General features: G+C 38.3%; 1 protein-coding gene across 2 annotated transcripts in view; it reads right to left on the bottom strand.

Moving 5' to 3' along the window:
• The window catches only part of TAFA1 (TAFA chemokine like family member 1), a 781,657-nt gene that overhangs the window by 15,725 nt on the left and 749,276 nt on the right, over positions 1-16,656 (bottom strand). The window lies entirely within an intron of this gene.

A 16,656-nucleotide genomic window follows, 5' to 3' on the forward strand; every position in this document is an offset into this window, starting at 1 on the left:
TATGCAATTCATCCAAACAACCTGGGCACGAGGCTGAGTTCTTCTACAGATGTTAATGCTCTTTGAAACCCATTAGGTCCTTTTTAACCTTTCATGATTGGCTAAGAATACTAAGAAGAATGAGATTTTAACTTAAACATCTTAAAATGCAAATATAATTACGCCATCTGGTTTCATCAAGCTACATTTTGTCCACAATCTCCTTGTATGATGAAAACATACAGAATGGGGACATTTACTTTTTGGAGAAAATTTTGTGTTAAGTTTGTAGATCAAAGACCTGGTACTTTCTTTTCAGTGAAAGGGACAAAAGGGCTAACTGTTCTTCAGAATGACTAATCGAGCTATTGTTTTCAGAAAGGCCAGTTTATTCACCCAGCATTAGGGTTTATCTCCCACCCTACAGCCTTTGAGATATCAAAGGCTTACCAAAAAAGAAAAAATGAATTGACCAAAAGTATAAAAGAAAACCTGCAAAATTAAAACCAACAGTCATAATAAATGAAACTGTTTACAGTCAAAAGTATATTTGATATGAGCTGTGGTTTCCTTTCAGTAGGTTTAAGGTGATATGAGTGGAACCTTTAAAACTTGACCCTCTGATAAAATAGCCCTATTTTTCAGGGTGATATTGACGATGACCACATTAGGAAGCTGGCAATGAATTTAGTGGATGGATTTATAGCACACTTTTTTGGATAATGAGATTTTACAAAACTGGAGACTAGATTCGCTCAGTACAAATCAAGCAGGTCCACATCTTAATATCCGAGTGAAAATTTTTTCAGCACGAGCATTGGTCATTTCTGAAGCTGCTCAAGGCATTAGTTTTTTTTTACAAATCCACCTGGGCATTTTCCTGCAAAATCCTTAAAATGTCTGTGAGTGTTTCTTCTGTGATACTTTCCAAATGGCTGTCTTTACACTGGACTGAAACTCTAGATCTTTATCTAAAAAAAAATTTGTCGCTTCCCAACCCCTCACATTTCCACCTTGTCTCCATCATGACGTTTAATTCTCACAACAACAAAGAACCCACATGACATTTCTTAACGTCACAGAAGATTAATCTTAAAATGAAATGGAGTCCATGCCACAGGGAAGCAGGAGCACATTAAAATTCTCTATCCACCCAGCATTCACTAGAGGGATTAGATTGCTACCTTAGAAGCAGAATGGTTTAAACGTCCAGACATCTACCTGCATTTAGGTTTCCCCCTTCTATGCTTTTCTTATTTCAGACTTCCCTTCCTTTAGAATACAGTCTTCCTCAAACTTTCCTTTGAATAAAAATTACTCTGCAGGATTATATATGCAAAATCATGTCTACTCTATTATACAGTCAATTTAAGGATTTTTTTCAAGGGTAACTTTGCCTGTATGTGATGCACGCCTTATATATGGACCAGACCAAATCGCCTAAGATGCAACTACATTGGATAGGGCAAGCAGAGGAAGTAAAATCTTGCATATAGTTCTATCCTTATGCAGGACAATGTGATAATTTTGGTAAAACACAGACTAATAACAGAAAACACGAATCCTTCACAGGGTACAAAATGATTATGAACGTTTTGCATGATTTTCTTTTTAACAGCAGGTCTCAGCATCAGGGTATGGAATAGAAGAAGAAGCTAGTCAGGAGTTAAGAGGCCTTATTTGTGTGAATTAATAGGTGACAATACTAAATAGAGAAGCATATATTTTGACAGCAAGAAAAACATATGTAGCCTTGAAGGGGGAAAAAAAAATAAACGGCAAAGCTTCCAGTAACGTCAGATACAAGTCAGTGTTTGGCAGTGTTTATTGAGAGCCTTCAAACCGAGGCTCCCTTCCGGCTAGAGTTCAGTCACAAACAGGCCAATCGCATTTGCCATGCTTGTCCCCTTAAAGCCCACCTAATATTTCAATATTGCTGCCCTGAATCTCGACCATCACGAATGGACACTCTCTGACCTTAGCTCTGAGGGGAAACTGCCTTTCCCAGTGGTCTCTGATTTAGAATTTGTCCCTCTTTTTTCACAGGGGCACACAAATAATGAACAACCACTGGTAAGGTCAGACATTAGTATCTTTGCCTCTTTCTAAAGGACCCTGTTCCATCTTCTTTCGGCTGCTCTGCCCTCTCACAGCTGACTTACTTTGTTGCAAGCTAACAAAGCAGTTACTCCTCTTTCTCTCAAGCATTAATATCTCCTAAATGACAATGTAGACAGTAGGAAAAAGAATACATCTCCAAACCCAAGTATGACTTTTAATTCAAGTTTATAGAGACCACTGGCTTGGAGGGGAAGAGAAAAAGCTTTCTAAGAATAAAAATGTCCCAGACCTGCCTACGGTCTCTAAAAATTCATGTTACAGTTGCCTCTTCTAAATGGACTTTGATGACTTGGCACTGCTCTCTGGCTTATTAGAATCTAGTTCATTTTTCCAGGGTTGCTTTTCTAAAGATGCTATTTGACCTATTTTGTTTCTGCTTTGTGCATTCCACAGTCATCTTAATATATATTATTTTATGGCCTAGGTCAAACTACAGTCTCTCATCCTAGTTTTTTCATGAACTCCTATTTCCTGAAATATCTTTAAAAAAATTCACAAAGAAAGGATTTAAAAACTGCCTCCTCTTCTCCCAATTTGGAAGCTACTGAAAACCTTCTGATTATTGGACAAGGAGTGATCAATTAGATTTAATAAAATGAGCTAATATTAATGCTATTTAGTTGTTTTTAAATAATTTTTTTCTTACAGAGATAATTATAATGATAAAATCGTAAATAAAAATCATTCTAAAATAGCTTGAATTATAGTGGTCAGTTCAATAATAAAACTGATAACTGACATTTCTGAATGCTTCTTATGTGTCTCTGTGTTAGGTACTTTTAAATGTATTATCTCAGTCTTCAAAGAAACCCTATGAAGTAGATATTATTATGAACCCATTGTTTTTAGATAAAAAAAACTAAAGCCCATAACGGTTAAGTAACTTTCCCAAGCTTATACAGGTAGGAAGTTCAGAAATTAACGCAAGAATCCAGGCCTGAACAAGAGAGGCCGCGACAGTGAGAGGGCCGTGCACCGCGATGAAGAGTGGCCCCCGCTCGCCGCAACTAGAGAAAGCCCTCGCACAGAAACGAAGACCCAACACAGCTAAAAATAAATAAAAAAAAAAAAAAAAAAAAAAAGAATCCAGGCCCGCTTAACCACAAAATCCATGTTTTCCATCACGGTAGTGCTAACTCATTCTAGTTTTGTATTCAAAATTCATAGGTCTCCAAAAAAACATGCATTGCCTGCTGAGTGGATGAATGAATTCTCTCTGCTCTATTTTTAAAATTTTATTCTATTTGATTTATTTTATTATTTTTGGCTGCCTTCGTTCTTCATTGCTGCGTGCAGGCTTTCTCTAGTTGCGCCGAGCCGGGGCTACTTTTCATTGCGGTGCGCTTGCTTCTCATTGTGGTGGCTTCTCTTGTTGTGGAGCACGGGCTCTAGGCACGCGGGCTTCAGTAGTTGTGGCTCGTGGGCTCTAGAGCACAGGCTCAGTAGTTGTGGTGCACGGGCTTAGTTGCTCCACGGCATGTGGGATCCTCACAGACCAGGGCTCGAACCCATGTCGCCTGCGTTGGCAGGCGGACTCCCAACCACTGCGCCACCAGGGAATCCCTGCTCTATTATTATTGGAAATAAATTTCATATCAACACAAACACTTGCATAAAACAAAAAAATTCAGTTTCTTGTAAAATTAACTAAAAAAATAATTTGGGCAAGGGACAGCTGATTACACTTGTTTCTTCTTAGTCTCAGCTACACATTGCTTGATTTCATTAGTTGTAGCATTTTAATAGAAATTCCCACTAGTGAACACTTTCTGAATCCATGAGAAACGTATGAGGTAGATGCATAACTGCTCTAAGAAATTTTATCACTTAGAAGAACTGAATTAATTAAATATCAGCTGCAAAATCTAACTCTGTCTCATCTGTGGTGATTATGAAAAAGGGTCTTAAAAGTCCCTTTTAACCCTGGGGTTCTGGGATTCTCTCTATGAATGTGCCATGTTCAGAAAAATATCTGATCTTCAACTTTTTCAAGAATGTTCATCTTTCCTTGAGATATTCTTAAAATCACTAAGGCCACTTTAATCATGAGTCTTGATTTCGCCCTTATACCAGGTCATATTGCTGTCAAGCAGAAGAGAGACTGTAAAAGGAGAGTCAATCCATCTTTCAGTGATAAATCATAAATGGAGCAGAAATCTTGTTTTTTATTTTCTCCCCCCTTTGGTTGTTGCCATTCACTTTGAGGAATTTTCCCACGGAAATAGAAAAAGATATAATAAGCAATGGCTTAATAAACATAGAAATAAACATCATATTGTCTAAGAACTGCGGTCCCCTTTTTATCATTTCAGCAGATAACATTTGAGTTGCAGTTCAGCAAATGTTTATTGGGTACTTTGCACAGTCAAAGCACTACCTGATTTACTGAGAGCGATAAAATAATGAACATGACATAGTCCCTGACCTCAGAGCCTACAACTTAGCTCAGGGTTTCTCAATATAGGCACTACTGGCATTTTGGCATGAATTACGGTAAAGAGATAAAATGAACAAAAAGTGCTCCTCCAGTAGTAAATACATTAATATACTAGAAGAGCAAATTCACAATGGGGAGTAGGAAAAGAGGAACTCTTAATAAGATTGTAGAAGTTTCTGAAAGCAAGATGCTTGGGCTTAAAATTTTTTTTTTCATTAATTTTTTTTTTAAGGAAAGTTAAGTCATTGAAGATTCTAGATTCTGTGAGCAAAGGGAGGACATGTTATAGGGATAGTTGGAGAGGATGAATTTGGCAGTGGTGTGCAAGATGCAAGAAGGAAGAAGCAAGCACCTGAAATGCCAGATAAGCCCTACTGCATTCAAACAGAGAACTGATAGGTCTTGATTTTTGGATGCCTGCTCTAGAATTGTGAAGCAGGGCAGAGCTGAACGTGATGTTAGGAACAACTGAGGAAACACTGTTGCCAGTATCTCACCCATATTAGCTGTAACCCTAACCACACTGGGCTCTAATTATTAGCTTATTAGCTCATGTGCCTGCCTACTCACTAGGTAGTGAACTTCTTGAGGGCACAGATCATATTGCATTCATCTTTGAATGGCATAGAGTAGCTCGAGACAGGTTTGCCAATTTTAAATGAATGAATGAAAAACGAAACAAAAAGAGAAAGAAAAAAAAATAGTGCCTATATCAAAGGGTTGTGAGGGTCACATGAGAAAATCCACCCCAAGCACTTAGCAGAGTGTCTGGCATTCAGCAAATGTTTAATAAATATTAGCTATTACTATCATCATCAGCATCATCATTTTTATTACTCGAAAGAATGAAATCATTCCCAAAGAGAAAAGGCAATTTTTCACAAAGTTAGCGAGTACACCATTGTTTTTCGATATTATGCCAAACTCTCAGCTTGCTTCTATGACTTATGAGAGTTTGAGCATAAATTAAATGATTAAACATATGATTGCATTCATGTTCCCAGAAGTAGGTTATAAGTACATCAATCAAGACAAATTTCCAGGCTCATTTTTGTGCAACCTGTCATGCAATTTAAAGCAATGGTTGGAACTCCATTAGAGGAATGGGACAGCTCTCCAGCTTCCCTTTTCACACAGGCTGTTGGAACAGCTGTTCCGATGCTCTTCTTCACAAGACCTGCAGCGACTCCCTGTGTGTGACTGTCTTTATCAAAGCAAACAGAAAATTAAAGGCATTGAATAACATTGCCTATAGACATTCCAAACTCCCTCTTTCCTGTGAGCTCACATTTAAGGATTGGATCCAGTTTGGAGGGATTAGGGAATGGTTAAGACTCTATAAACTCTTGGGTATGTAATAGAGGGACCCAGGTTTGAACCTTAACTCCATCACTTACTGGTAGAATGGCTTCAGAAAGTTCTTTGGTTCAAGTCTCAGGTTCCTGAGTTATAAATGGAGTTAATAAAAATCACAACTGGTTATTGTGAATTTTAGATGAAATAAGATACTTAGCATAATACCTAATAAATGTTATACTCAACACATGGAAATTACTACTGTTATTTATCCATATGTCCTCTATCCATCTATGTACGCATTCATGCAATTAGCTTTATAGAGAATGAGTGCCTTTTTTTTTTTCTTAAATGGAAGTTTATCCTAGTTCTGGGATGCATATATTTGCTTTTTACTGATTAGACTGTACTTCTTGGTAGGATCTATAATATATTTTGGAGACATACATAGAATTAATAGTTGATGATAGGATTCATTAGCACTACTTCTCTTCTACAAATTCTATTCTAGTGCTTTTCAAACTGAGGCAATTTATCTTGGTGAGGCTGGAAGTGAGGATGTGGATTGTGAAACGGGCAGTACTTAAAGACAGAAGATAAGTGTGGTACAATTGCCTTGAGTGACAGTTTTCCTTGAAGGTATTTGAAGAAAAAAGTTATATTTTATTCATTCAAAAGCTATTCATTAACTACTGTGCTGGACATAAAAGAGACAGGTCCTACCCTAAAGTGGCATACAATCTCTTGTGGGAGAGAAACACTATATGTAATGATGGGATAATGAGGAGGTAATTTAACCAGCAAGTAATCGACCAAAGTGTTTTCATATTAAAGCAAGTAAGATATTTATTTTGAGGTAAAAGGCTAACTTCACATGAATTTTTAGATAAAACACAAAACAAAGAAATCTTTTACTTGTCATGGGCAGTCTTATCAGAATGCAGGGGTACATTTCCTACTGCTTTGAAAAAAAGCTGTCTGCTTGGTGAGAGAGACTGTTCAGATTTTTTGCCAACTTGAGGGAACACTCCTAATCCCTGCCAACAATAATATTCCTCTTCGTGGTCTGGACACCAGGGCTGGAGTTTCTGGCTTATTCTGCACTTTCAATACATGATAACTCTATTCATGCATCCACTTATACTTCAAACACTGGATGTTGGTCTAGCTTTCCCTAAATTGATGGTTTTATTTTAGAATTAAATTCAGCTTTATTTTTTTGCGTTTGTGTAGGTACGTAATTTAAAATATACAGTTAAGAAGGAACACAAAGAATCATGGTTATTAGACAAATTTCCTACTGTACATCCCTTGTATTCTCAAATTTAACATTCTATGTTAAAGACGAACCCTGAAGTTTACAGTAGATAGTAAGTGTAATTTTGTTAGGACAAAAACATTTTGATGTTCTTATTTTTGCCTATCATAGAAAACTTTACATTTTTCCTCCCCAATTTTAAAAGTAATATATATTCTTTTCTAAAATTCAAAGCATACGGATAATTAGAAAAAGGAAAATAAACACAATTGCATTAGGCGGAGGTAAATTGCTACATTTGGGTATGTTTTTCCTAGACTTTCTCTATGATTATTCCTTACATAGTATCCAGAGTGATCTTTTCAAATGCAAATGATTTCCTATCATTCATCTCTTAAAACTCTCCAACGGTTTCCATCACTTAGAATAAATTCTAAACTCTTTACAATTGGCCTACAGAGACCCACGTTACTTGGTCCCGCCTATTTCTTCAACCATGTCTTCCACCATCCCCACTTCCACCCCCCTTCCCCCATTTTGTTCCAATCTCTCTGGCCCTCTAGCTCTTCTGCAAACCTGGAAATCTCTTTTATGATTTGGCTAACCCTCTGTCTGGGCTGTGTTCTCCCAGAATTGACATTAACCAGGCCACAATTCAATTGTTTGTTCTCTGAGCGGCCTTATCTAAACTAATTCACACCCGCTTACCCTGCCACTTTCCCCTCACGTTCGGCTTTGATTTTCCTCATAGCACATACTACTACCAAATTCACAGAACATATTTTGTTGGCCTGGATATTTGCCTTTTCCTCCCACTTGATGGTAAGCTCCATGGAAGTTTGGACTTTATATTTCCAAATGGCTAGAACAGTGCCACACATAGTAGATGATCACTATATATATTTAAAATGGTTGAATAAATGTATATACATAAATAATATAAATTTTTTGGAAAAAAGTAAGGTCACACCACATATACTGTTTTCTGCCCTTCTTTAAAACCTAAACACTGAATCATAAACATTTTCCCATGTCTATTAATAAATGAAATGCATCATTATTTTAATGCCTGCATACTATTACATAGGAGGGCTGCACCTTAATTAATTTAACTAATCCCCTACTGTTAGAAATTTAGGTTGTCTTTCTTTGGGGTTGGTTGGCTGATTGCTATTAGAAAGGATGTTTATATGAACAACCTTGCACACATATCTTTGAAAATGTATTTATTTCCCCAGAATGAATTCCAAGGAGTGGAATTTCTGAGTCAAAGGGTAAAAAAAGTTTGGTAATTGTGATATATATCATCAATATGTCCTTCAGAAAATTTGTACAAACTGGTATTCCCCACCCAACGTACCCATTTCTCTGTACAGCTTCACCAACATTGTTAGCATTCTTAATGATTTCAGTGAAATATGGATTTTGTTTGTTTTTTGGGGGGGGTGCAGAAACATGTGGCTTAACTGGCGAACCCAGCTAACTGCCAGCTTTCATGTTCCAACTTGACTTTCAGAAGAGTGACCTACTATAGTAATAAGGCCTCAATTTCTTTGTGAATAATTCCTTCTCAAAGAATCCAACTGAGAGGGTTGTCACAGAATAAAGAGAGAATGGGGAGGTCAGGCATAGTGAAGGCTCTAAGCCAAAAGCAAAACCAAAAACACTACATTGGAGTCCTTAGTGTACATTGATATTTCTTGGAGGTCCCCAGTGGATGGAATGTGCCTCCTGCACATGGATCTCTCAGGTTTAACCAACGCAGTGTGGTGAATCTTGCTATTTCAGAATAGCATGTGCATTTATGTCTGTCCTTCTGGAATTCTGTGTCCCTGTGCATATACTGCTATTTGATCCGGTTACATTCATGGCAACAAAATGGGGAAGGGGTTAACCAATATGTGGGTGTAGAGGAGAACTCCAAAATGGTTCTACATTTTAAATCAAAAAGAATATCAGATTTTAAAATGATATTTACAAGCAACTTTCAAGCCACTTGTACATCTATGTAGCTTTTGGGTGCTAGCTCTCTGTGTTCTTACCACGTGATAAATGGCTCCTGGGAGGAATATATTTGTATACCAGCATTTTCTCAATTTGAAAAAGTACTTTATTAGGTTATTATTAGGTTCTATAATATAGTTTTTTTCTAGAATGGCTACAGATTTACCAGAATCAAATAATGTTGGTTAAGTACCCTTTTTTCTTTTCACAGGTAAGGTAATCACTTTTATAGTTATTGATACATTAAAATATCACTTTGGTTGATTCCGTTTTGCAAGAAATCCCCAATATTAAATTATTCCCAGAAAATTCTTGGCATCAAGTTCCTTTGCAAAACCAGTGCTCGCAATCTTGGCAGTAATGGGAAAGTTGTACGCTGATTGTAAGGTCTTTCATTTTAATTTCGTTCCCACTAGAGAAGATTGATATATATAAAATTTAAATAGAAAACACACTTCAGATGCCAGCAGTGAAAAAGACTTTGTCAGCCTAATGAAAAGGTATCAATTTTCTCGATTTTATTCAATAAATTGTGAGTCATTTTCTAAATGGATTAGATTAAAGGAAAGTTCAAACTCCCAGCGAGATGCTCTTGGCGCTGATGGAGACTTCAGACAAGGGAGATAGAACAGGGCACACAAAACCTCTTAGGCCTCTTCAGATCTATACAAATTGAGGGCAAGTTAGCAGAGAAGTATCTCTAACCCTGAACTCACCTATTGCCTTAGAAGCCAAATCCTGGGGAATTGAACAGGAAACATTGTTTCTCTTATTTTTTTAGGATGACATGCATGGCTGATTGAATTATAACTGAGAACTCGGAAATTTTGGGAGGAGTGAGGCTTAGAGGAAGAGGCTGTGTCACTCAGTGCTTCATATGCCTGTCTCACATCCTTGATAAAATAAGACAAAAACACGCTACAATGCTCTTATGTTCACACAGTCTCTGAGGAAGACTTTGATGCCTTCTGATTTATTATAGTTAATTTAACTTCAGAAAACATAACCCAACTTTCATGTGAGGATGAAAGGTGTAAACCTTGATCACGGAGCACTCTTGAATCTAGTTTTATTTGTGTGTACATGTTCGAAAGGGCAAGATAATTTGATAATTGGTTATTTTTGTAATTTGGCAAGAACCGCCCAATATCTTTTTGGCACAGGCCTTCACTCACCAATCCCTTGAGAAACGGAAAATAACAATCGGTGCTTTATTTTCTCTTACACAATGCCATACAACTAGCATGGTTATTTTGGTGGAATTGTTGGGATGGTTTGGAAAAGCTCAGCTTTATTTATCAGAAGATATCTATACACTATCTGCTCTATGCTTAGCATCCCTTAACATAGGCAGTCTGAGTGACATAAAAGCATGTCAAAGCTTTCACATGAGTTTTAAAGTAGATGAGCAAATGAGAGATGATATAAGGTCCTTATTTGTTAAACACTTCATTTCTAAAGTAACAAACAACTTTATTATTTTTTTATAAATTTATTTATTTATTTATTTTTGGCCGCATTGGGTCTTCATTACTGTGCGCGGGCTTTTCTCTAGTTGCAGTGAGCGGGGGCTACTCTTCGTTGTGGTGCACAGGCTTCTCATTGAGGTGGCTTCTCTTGTTGCGGAGCACAGGCTCTAGGCGCGTGGGCTTCAGTAGTTGTGGCACGTGGGCTCAGTAGTTGTGGCACACGGGCTTAGTTGCTCCGCAGCGTATGGGATCTTCCCAGATCAGGGATCAAACCTGTGTCCCCTGAATTGACAGGCAGATTTTCAACCACTGCACCACCAGGGAAGTCCCCAAAACAACTTTATTTAAACAACCAGAATGAGCTTTTAGAAACTGCCAACATACATGGGAAAATTCACAATATTGGTTGGCACTTTGCAACGTATCATGTTCATGTCGATGACGGTACTAGGAAAGTGAGAAAATCAAAGAAAGCCAGGAATATAAATGTGGCAATGTTTTTGATGAATCCAGCTGCAAAAAGTTCAGAATCATAGTTCTACTGCCTCAAGCCACATCTCCCCTACTCTTCTCGCTAAATTGAAAAACTCGAAGTTTAGCTAAATTGGAAGCAGCATGTAATGCATTCCCAAAGTTCAACAGCAAAACCTAGAAACTAGAACAGTAAGTCCCAGTCTGAGAGCTAAGGATCTCTGAAGGAGGCGGGGAGGACTGTGGTTTCCAGGGGGTTTTGAAAAGCTTTCTTGACTAGCAGTAGTGATTTAGTAATTCTGATTCATTTTTATGTTTTGTATTTACCTTCTCTTTATGTCAGGTGATACTAACTTTTCATTTTCTGATTGTAGAAACGGCTGCACACTCTTCTTCTCCCTCTGTGCCCACCCCTTTGAAATGTGACTTCACCTCTCCTCCCATCAGGAAGTGGAGTCTATTTCCCCAGTCCTGCTATCTGGGTTTGGCCATGTGCTTCATTTGGCTAATTAGAAGTTAGCAAACACGACACAAGAAGAAGCTTGAAAGTACTTTTGCTTGGGGCTTGCTGCGCTTTGGAACCGTGAGCTGACCATGATGAAATGTCATGTAGAGCAGAGAGTAGCTACCCAATCTGATGCCCTCCTGGACTAATTAGCCTGCCAACCATCAGACATGTAGCTGAGCCCATCCTATACTCCGGCTCTACAAAGTTCACTGCTAGCCTGCTCCTTACTGCCCCCACTTCCGGTCTTGAATATTTATACAACAGCTGCAACTTCAGTGGCTATCATGAAGGAAAGTTCAGGAAAACTGCTGCAATGCTGGCACTTATGTCATTAAATCGATGTCAACAACCCAAACCTCTGGACTTCTTGTTATCCAAGAAAAATCAATTCCTATTACTCAAGCTATTACAGTTGGGCATTCTATTACTTACCACGTAACAAAACCCTAAGTAAAACTGAAGGTATTCGATAAATATTTGTGGACTCACTGAATGAATGAATCCAGATATTTGTACCAAGGCCATATCACTGCCATTTCTATCCACTTAGTACTAAATATTCACAATGGTCAAAGGCTGATTTTTTTTTTGGCATTCAAATTCAGAAACTCAATTGACCTATAGACAGTCCTGAGAGTGGCTTTTTGTCCTCATTATGTGTGTCTCCAATTTGCATGCACAATCAGACCTTCCTTCACAACTCACCAGATGCAGAAGATACAGAACTGGCATAGCTGTATGTAAATTAGGCATTTTCCCAGAGAATTTCAGTGTCAGTGGTAATGTTGAATTTTCTTAATTACAATCCAGATATGCTCACAATGGAGTAATACTAACTGTGATGGTCTAGAGAAGCTAAATTCAATTTTACTAAACTATTAAGATTCATTTGGATGTACAATTTGGGCAAGAGGAGGAGCACATATAGAAATTGCTCTCATGGTGAAGTATTTTCTGAGGCTTGCTGGAGCAAAGAAAGAAATTGCGAGAAGACTGAAAATCAGCCATCAAAAGAGAAAGAGAAAGAGAGCAACTAAAGCAAAGGCTTCTAATATTTAATTATTGTTGATTTAAAATCATTTTCTGTTCTACCCACAGTAGGCTGAAATGTATCTCTACCTGAGTCCAAGCCACTGGGACAGAGTCGGAACATTTTTTTGAATTGATGTGATTTGGGGAGAAGGCAGGTCTGAAGAAATTTTTTTTTCTTATGTTCTGAGTTTTTAAGTTGGCTCTAGCTCAAGTACCAAGCTCAAAAACCATTTTCATTCCAACTTCTGAGATGACAACTTTTCTCAAAGAAAAAACAATCACTGGCACAACATGGCTTAACATGAAATTTTGAGTAAAGGTGTACTGCCTTTGTGTTATAGCATTTTGTTGGGTCATAAGAGCCCCTTTCTATAAGAAGGATTATATCAAAATTACCTCCTTTCAATTATGAATCTTATTATGCAACCTTTCTTGAATAATGTCCCCCCTCAACTGAGAAAGGTAAAGCACATACAGTATGTAAATCCACAAAACACATGCATCCTAAGATCACTTCTGAAATGCATCAGGCTATGTAGTGCAGTTGATACAAAACTATGAGGCAATCATCAGGAATCTTCTAATTGGCCCTGTTCTATTGTATAGTTTAGACCAAGAAGTGCAACATCTTGAAACATATAGACACATGTATCAACTCATTATTTGGGAGTTGAGAAGAATTATTGACATTTTAGAGAGAAGGAAATTGAATCAAAGGGAGCTTGCCCGAGCTCACACAGCTAGTAAGGGGCAGAACTGTGAATCAGCTGAAGCAACTTTCTCCAGAGCTGGTTAAAGGTTTGGGAAAGCGATGTCTAAGATAAATGTGGACGGATGAAGAGTAATTTGCAAAGTAATCAAAGTAGAGATGGGTAATTTCAGTGGCGATAAAGCTGTGCACAACCCAGAAGTGTGAGCTAGAATGCTGTACTCTGGGAACTACTGGTGATTCAGTGTGTCTGGAGCAAAAATGCATGTGTGTTTGTGAGTGAGCGAGGGAAGGTGAGGCTGGGTGCGTTTTAGGTACTGAGGAATTTGATCAAGGTCTTCTTAAGTAAGTCCGCTTTACAAAAATGCTAATACTGTGGCAAATCAAAGATGCCGTGAGGATAATGGAAAGGATCACTTTTGATCTGGAGCAAGCTCTCTCTCATCTTAGGTGATACTGTTTCTGTGTCAGATGAATTTCTTCTCCTGGGCCATGATTCCTCATTGGGAAAGTGCAATTTAGTAAATGGCACTGGGGATGAATTAATTCATTTGGCAGAAGCAAGCAGTCTGTCCTCACCAAATATTTCCTTCAGTTCAGATCTCCATCAGGGGTAGCCTGGAGGATGTCTGCTCAGAATCAGTATCACTCCTCCGATTGGAGGTCATGTGACTGCAGGCTTCCACATCTTCCCCTGCACCGAGGCTGTAAAACCAACTAGGGACCCTTGGTTTATAGACAAGGAGCCAGGGCAAAAGAAACTGCAGGAGGCCATGACCCAAGTAAAGAGCTCTACTTGAGTTTTAAGCCATAGGGTACCACTTTTAGGAATTCCCTCTTTTACTGAAATGAATTTATATAAAAAGGGAACTTTGTTTCCTTGCTCTAAACGGTAAACTGGTATCATTTGTTCTAAGGGCAAAAATACAAGTATCCCACCGCCCCACGCATACACCAGTTTACTGCATCTAGTTGGATACTGCTGTCCTCCTAAACTGATGTCTTCAGTCTATTTTAAAAAATTGGCGACTAGTAAATTTTAGAGAGGTGTTAAAGACACAACAGTACCAAACTCTTCTCATTCAAGATATCACAGACAGATAAAAACTGAAAAAGAAGTACTAATTACTCTGTATTCATTGTTATTTAGTGCCATGCCTGTTATTACCTAAAATGATCTCATTTATCACCAGTGGTATGACCCCTGCACACTGAACACAATGAAACAATCTCTCTCTGCCTCTCAGTCTCTCCATCTCTTTTATTGCCTCTTCTAGTAGCAGGAGTGAGAAAGAGCTAATGCTGTCCTTAGATGCCTTAGAATATCCTGATTGCTTTCAATCCAAGACCACTTTTATTTAGATCACATTCAAGAACTAGACACATTAATGAGAGAGATGAATAAATGAAACTGTAAACTGTGAAAGAGCTGCAACATTAGTAGCTTAAGTTTTTCAGCTGGCATTCACATTAAAAAATGTATCAACCCAGCCTAACATTTCTTGAAGGACAGCTCCATTTCAGTCCTGTCTCCATGATGAAAAGCGCCAGACTGGGAAGTCATCGGTCTGGTATTTTAAGACGCATTTAATGGCTGAATTTGGAAGACAGCTTCCAGTACCTGAATGTCCAGGAAAAATATTAATCAATCAAGTTTTATTAGTGATGACCAATAACAGAAAAAAGCTAAATTCAGCCCTAAAATTTCATTATTACAATGGGTTGAGTGACCTCCAATATTCCTTAAAAGACCGATGGTCTTGCATTCTGAGAGAAATGAGTTTTGAAGATGAAATAGGAAATAGTATGTCACTGCAAAGATGCATAGGAGGCACTCTCTCCCGTGAACAGAGACCAACCTGTATCTGCTTTTATTGATCAAACTGAACAATGTGAATTGGATTCTGGGAAGAAATGGCCAATGTAGCCTGTAAACAATGCTTGGTTTCTACACATTTGAAACTCCCTAGGCTACTGTATTCTCTGCCACTTTCAAAGGGGGTGCCAATTTCAAAAGAAGCTCACATCTACAGTTGAAGAGGGAAAGAAAGAGAGGGGGATAACGTTTGTTGAGCAAATCTTAAATACCTTATACAGAGTATTTCTATTTCAGCTAATGCTCTCAGCAACCCTGGCAAGGCTATTATTACCCACATTTTACAGATAAGCAAAGTAAGGTTCAGATTTTAAGTAATTAGCACAACCGAATGGATAGCACAAGTTAGGGTATAAACTCAGGCTTTTATGAGCCCTAACGTGTTATGTATTTTTTTATTCCAGAATGCCTGTTGGAAGCACAGGTTTGGTGATGCCAACATCAATTTGTAACATAATCAGTTTGTGGAAACTGTTGTTTCCACATACCTAGCATTTATTTCCTTGTCTACTGGCAACAATACCCTAATTTTCCTTTGGGGAACTACTCTCCTCACAATGTTAGTCTGATGTTTCAGATGGAGCTGACCCCACCCCTTGGAAACAGAGATGCACATGACCAGGCTTGTCCAATCAGATCACTCCATCTCTCTGAAGGTTAAAGACTGTTGCAAAAAAATTAGCTGCTCCTCTCTTTGAGAAGTGAAGTATCATTTCCCTCCTGCTGAACCTGGGATGGCCCTAGTAACTTGCCTGACCAACCGAATGCAGCAGAAGTGATATTTGGTAGGTCATAAAAAGGCTTGTAGCTTCTACCCATGCTTCTTGGAATGCTCTCTCTGGGAGTCCTGAGCCATCTTGTTAGAAGTTCAACTACCCTGAGACTACCATGTGGGAAGGGGCATAGACACCATGTTGATAATCCCATCTGAACCCATCCTTCCAGCCACCCACTTTATACCAAGGTAAATGAGTCATTTTGGACCAGACCAGTCCAGTCTAGTCACCAGCTAAACACCATGCAGTGACCTCTGCCAATGTCATGTGAAACAGAAGAAGCAACCTGCTGACACATCCAAATTACTGACTGATAAAATCATAAGATGTAATAAAACATTATTGCTTTAAGCCACTAAGTTTTGGGGTTATGATGCAGCATTAAAGACGGGAACAATCTCTTTGGCCACAATGATTGGTTTGGAGATGGGCTGTGACCTGGGTCAACCAATGACATTCATCTAGGAGTTTTGCTAATTCTATTGGGAAAAAGATAACTCTGTTTTCATTGTTAGGTGGTGACCTGGTAAGATACAAAACTGGGGCTACTGGTAGCATTTTTATTACCACTGGAGCACAGCTTATTTGAGATTGAGGCCAATAGGGAAGAAACAGTAGAAGGATGGAGAGAGAGGGAGTGATGTCTGAAGACAGTCATAACCTTGGCCTTTTATTTCATAGGAAAATAAACTTTTTATTTAAATCAACTGAATTTTGTTT

Source organism: Balaenoptera borealis (genome assembly GCF_965194805.1).
Source record: "Balaenoptera borealis genome assembly, chromosome: 12".
Lineage (NCBI taxonomy): Eukaryota > Metazoa > Chordata > Mammalia > Artiodactyla > Balaenopteridae > Balaenoptera > Balaenoptera borealis.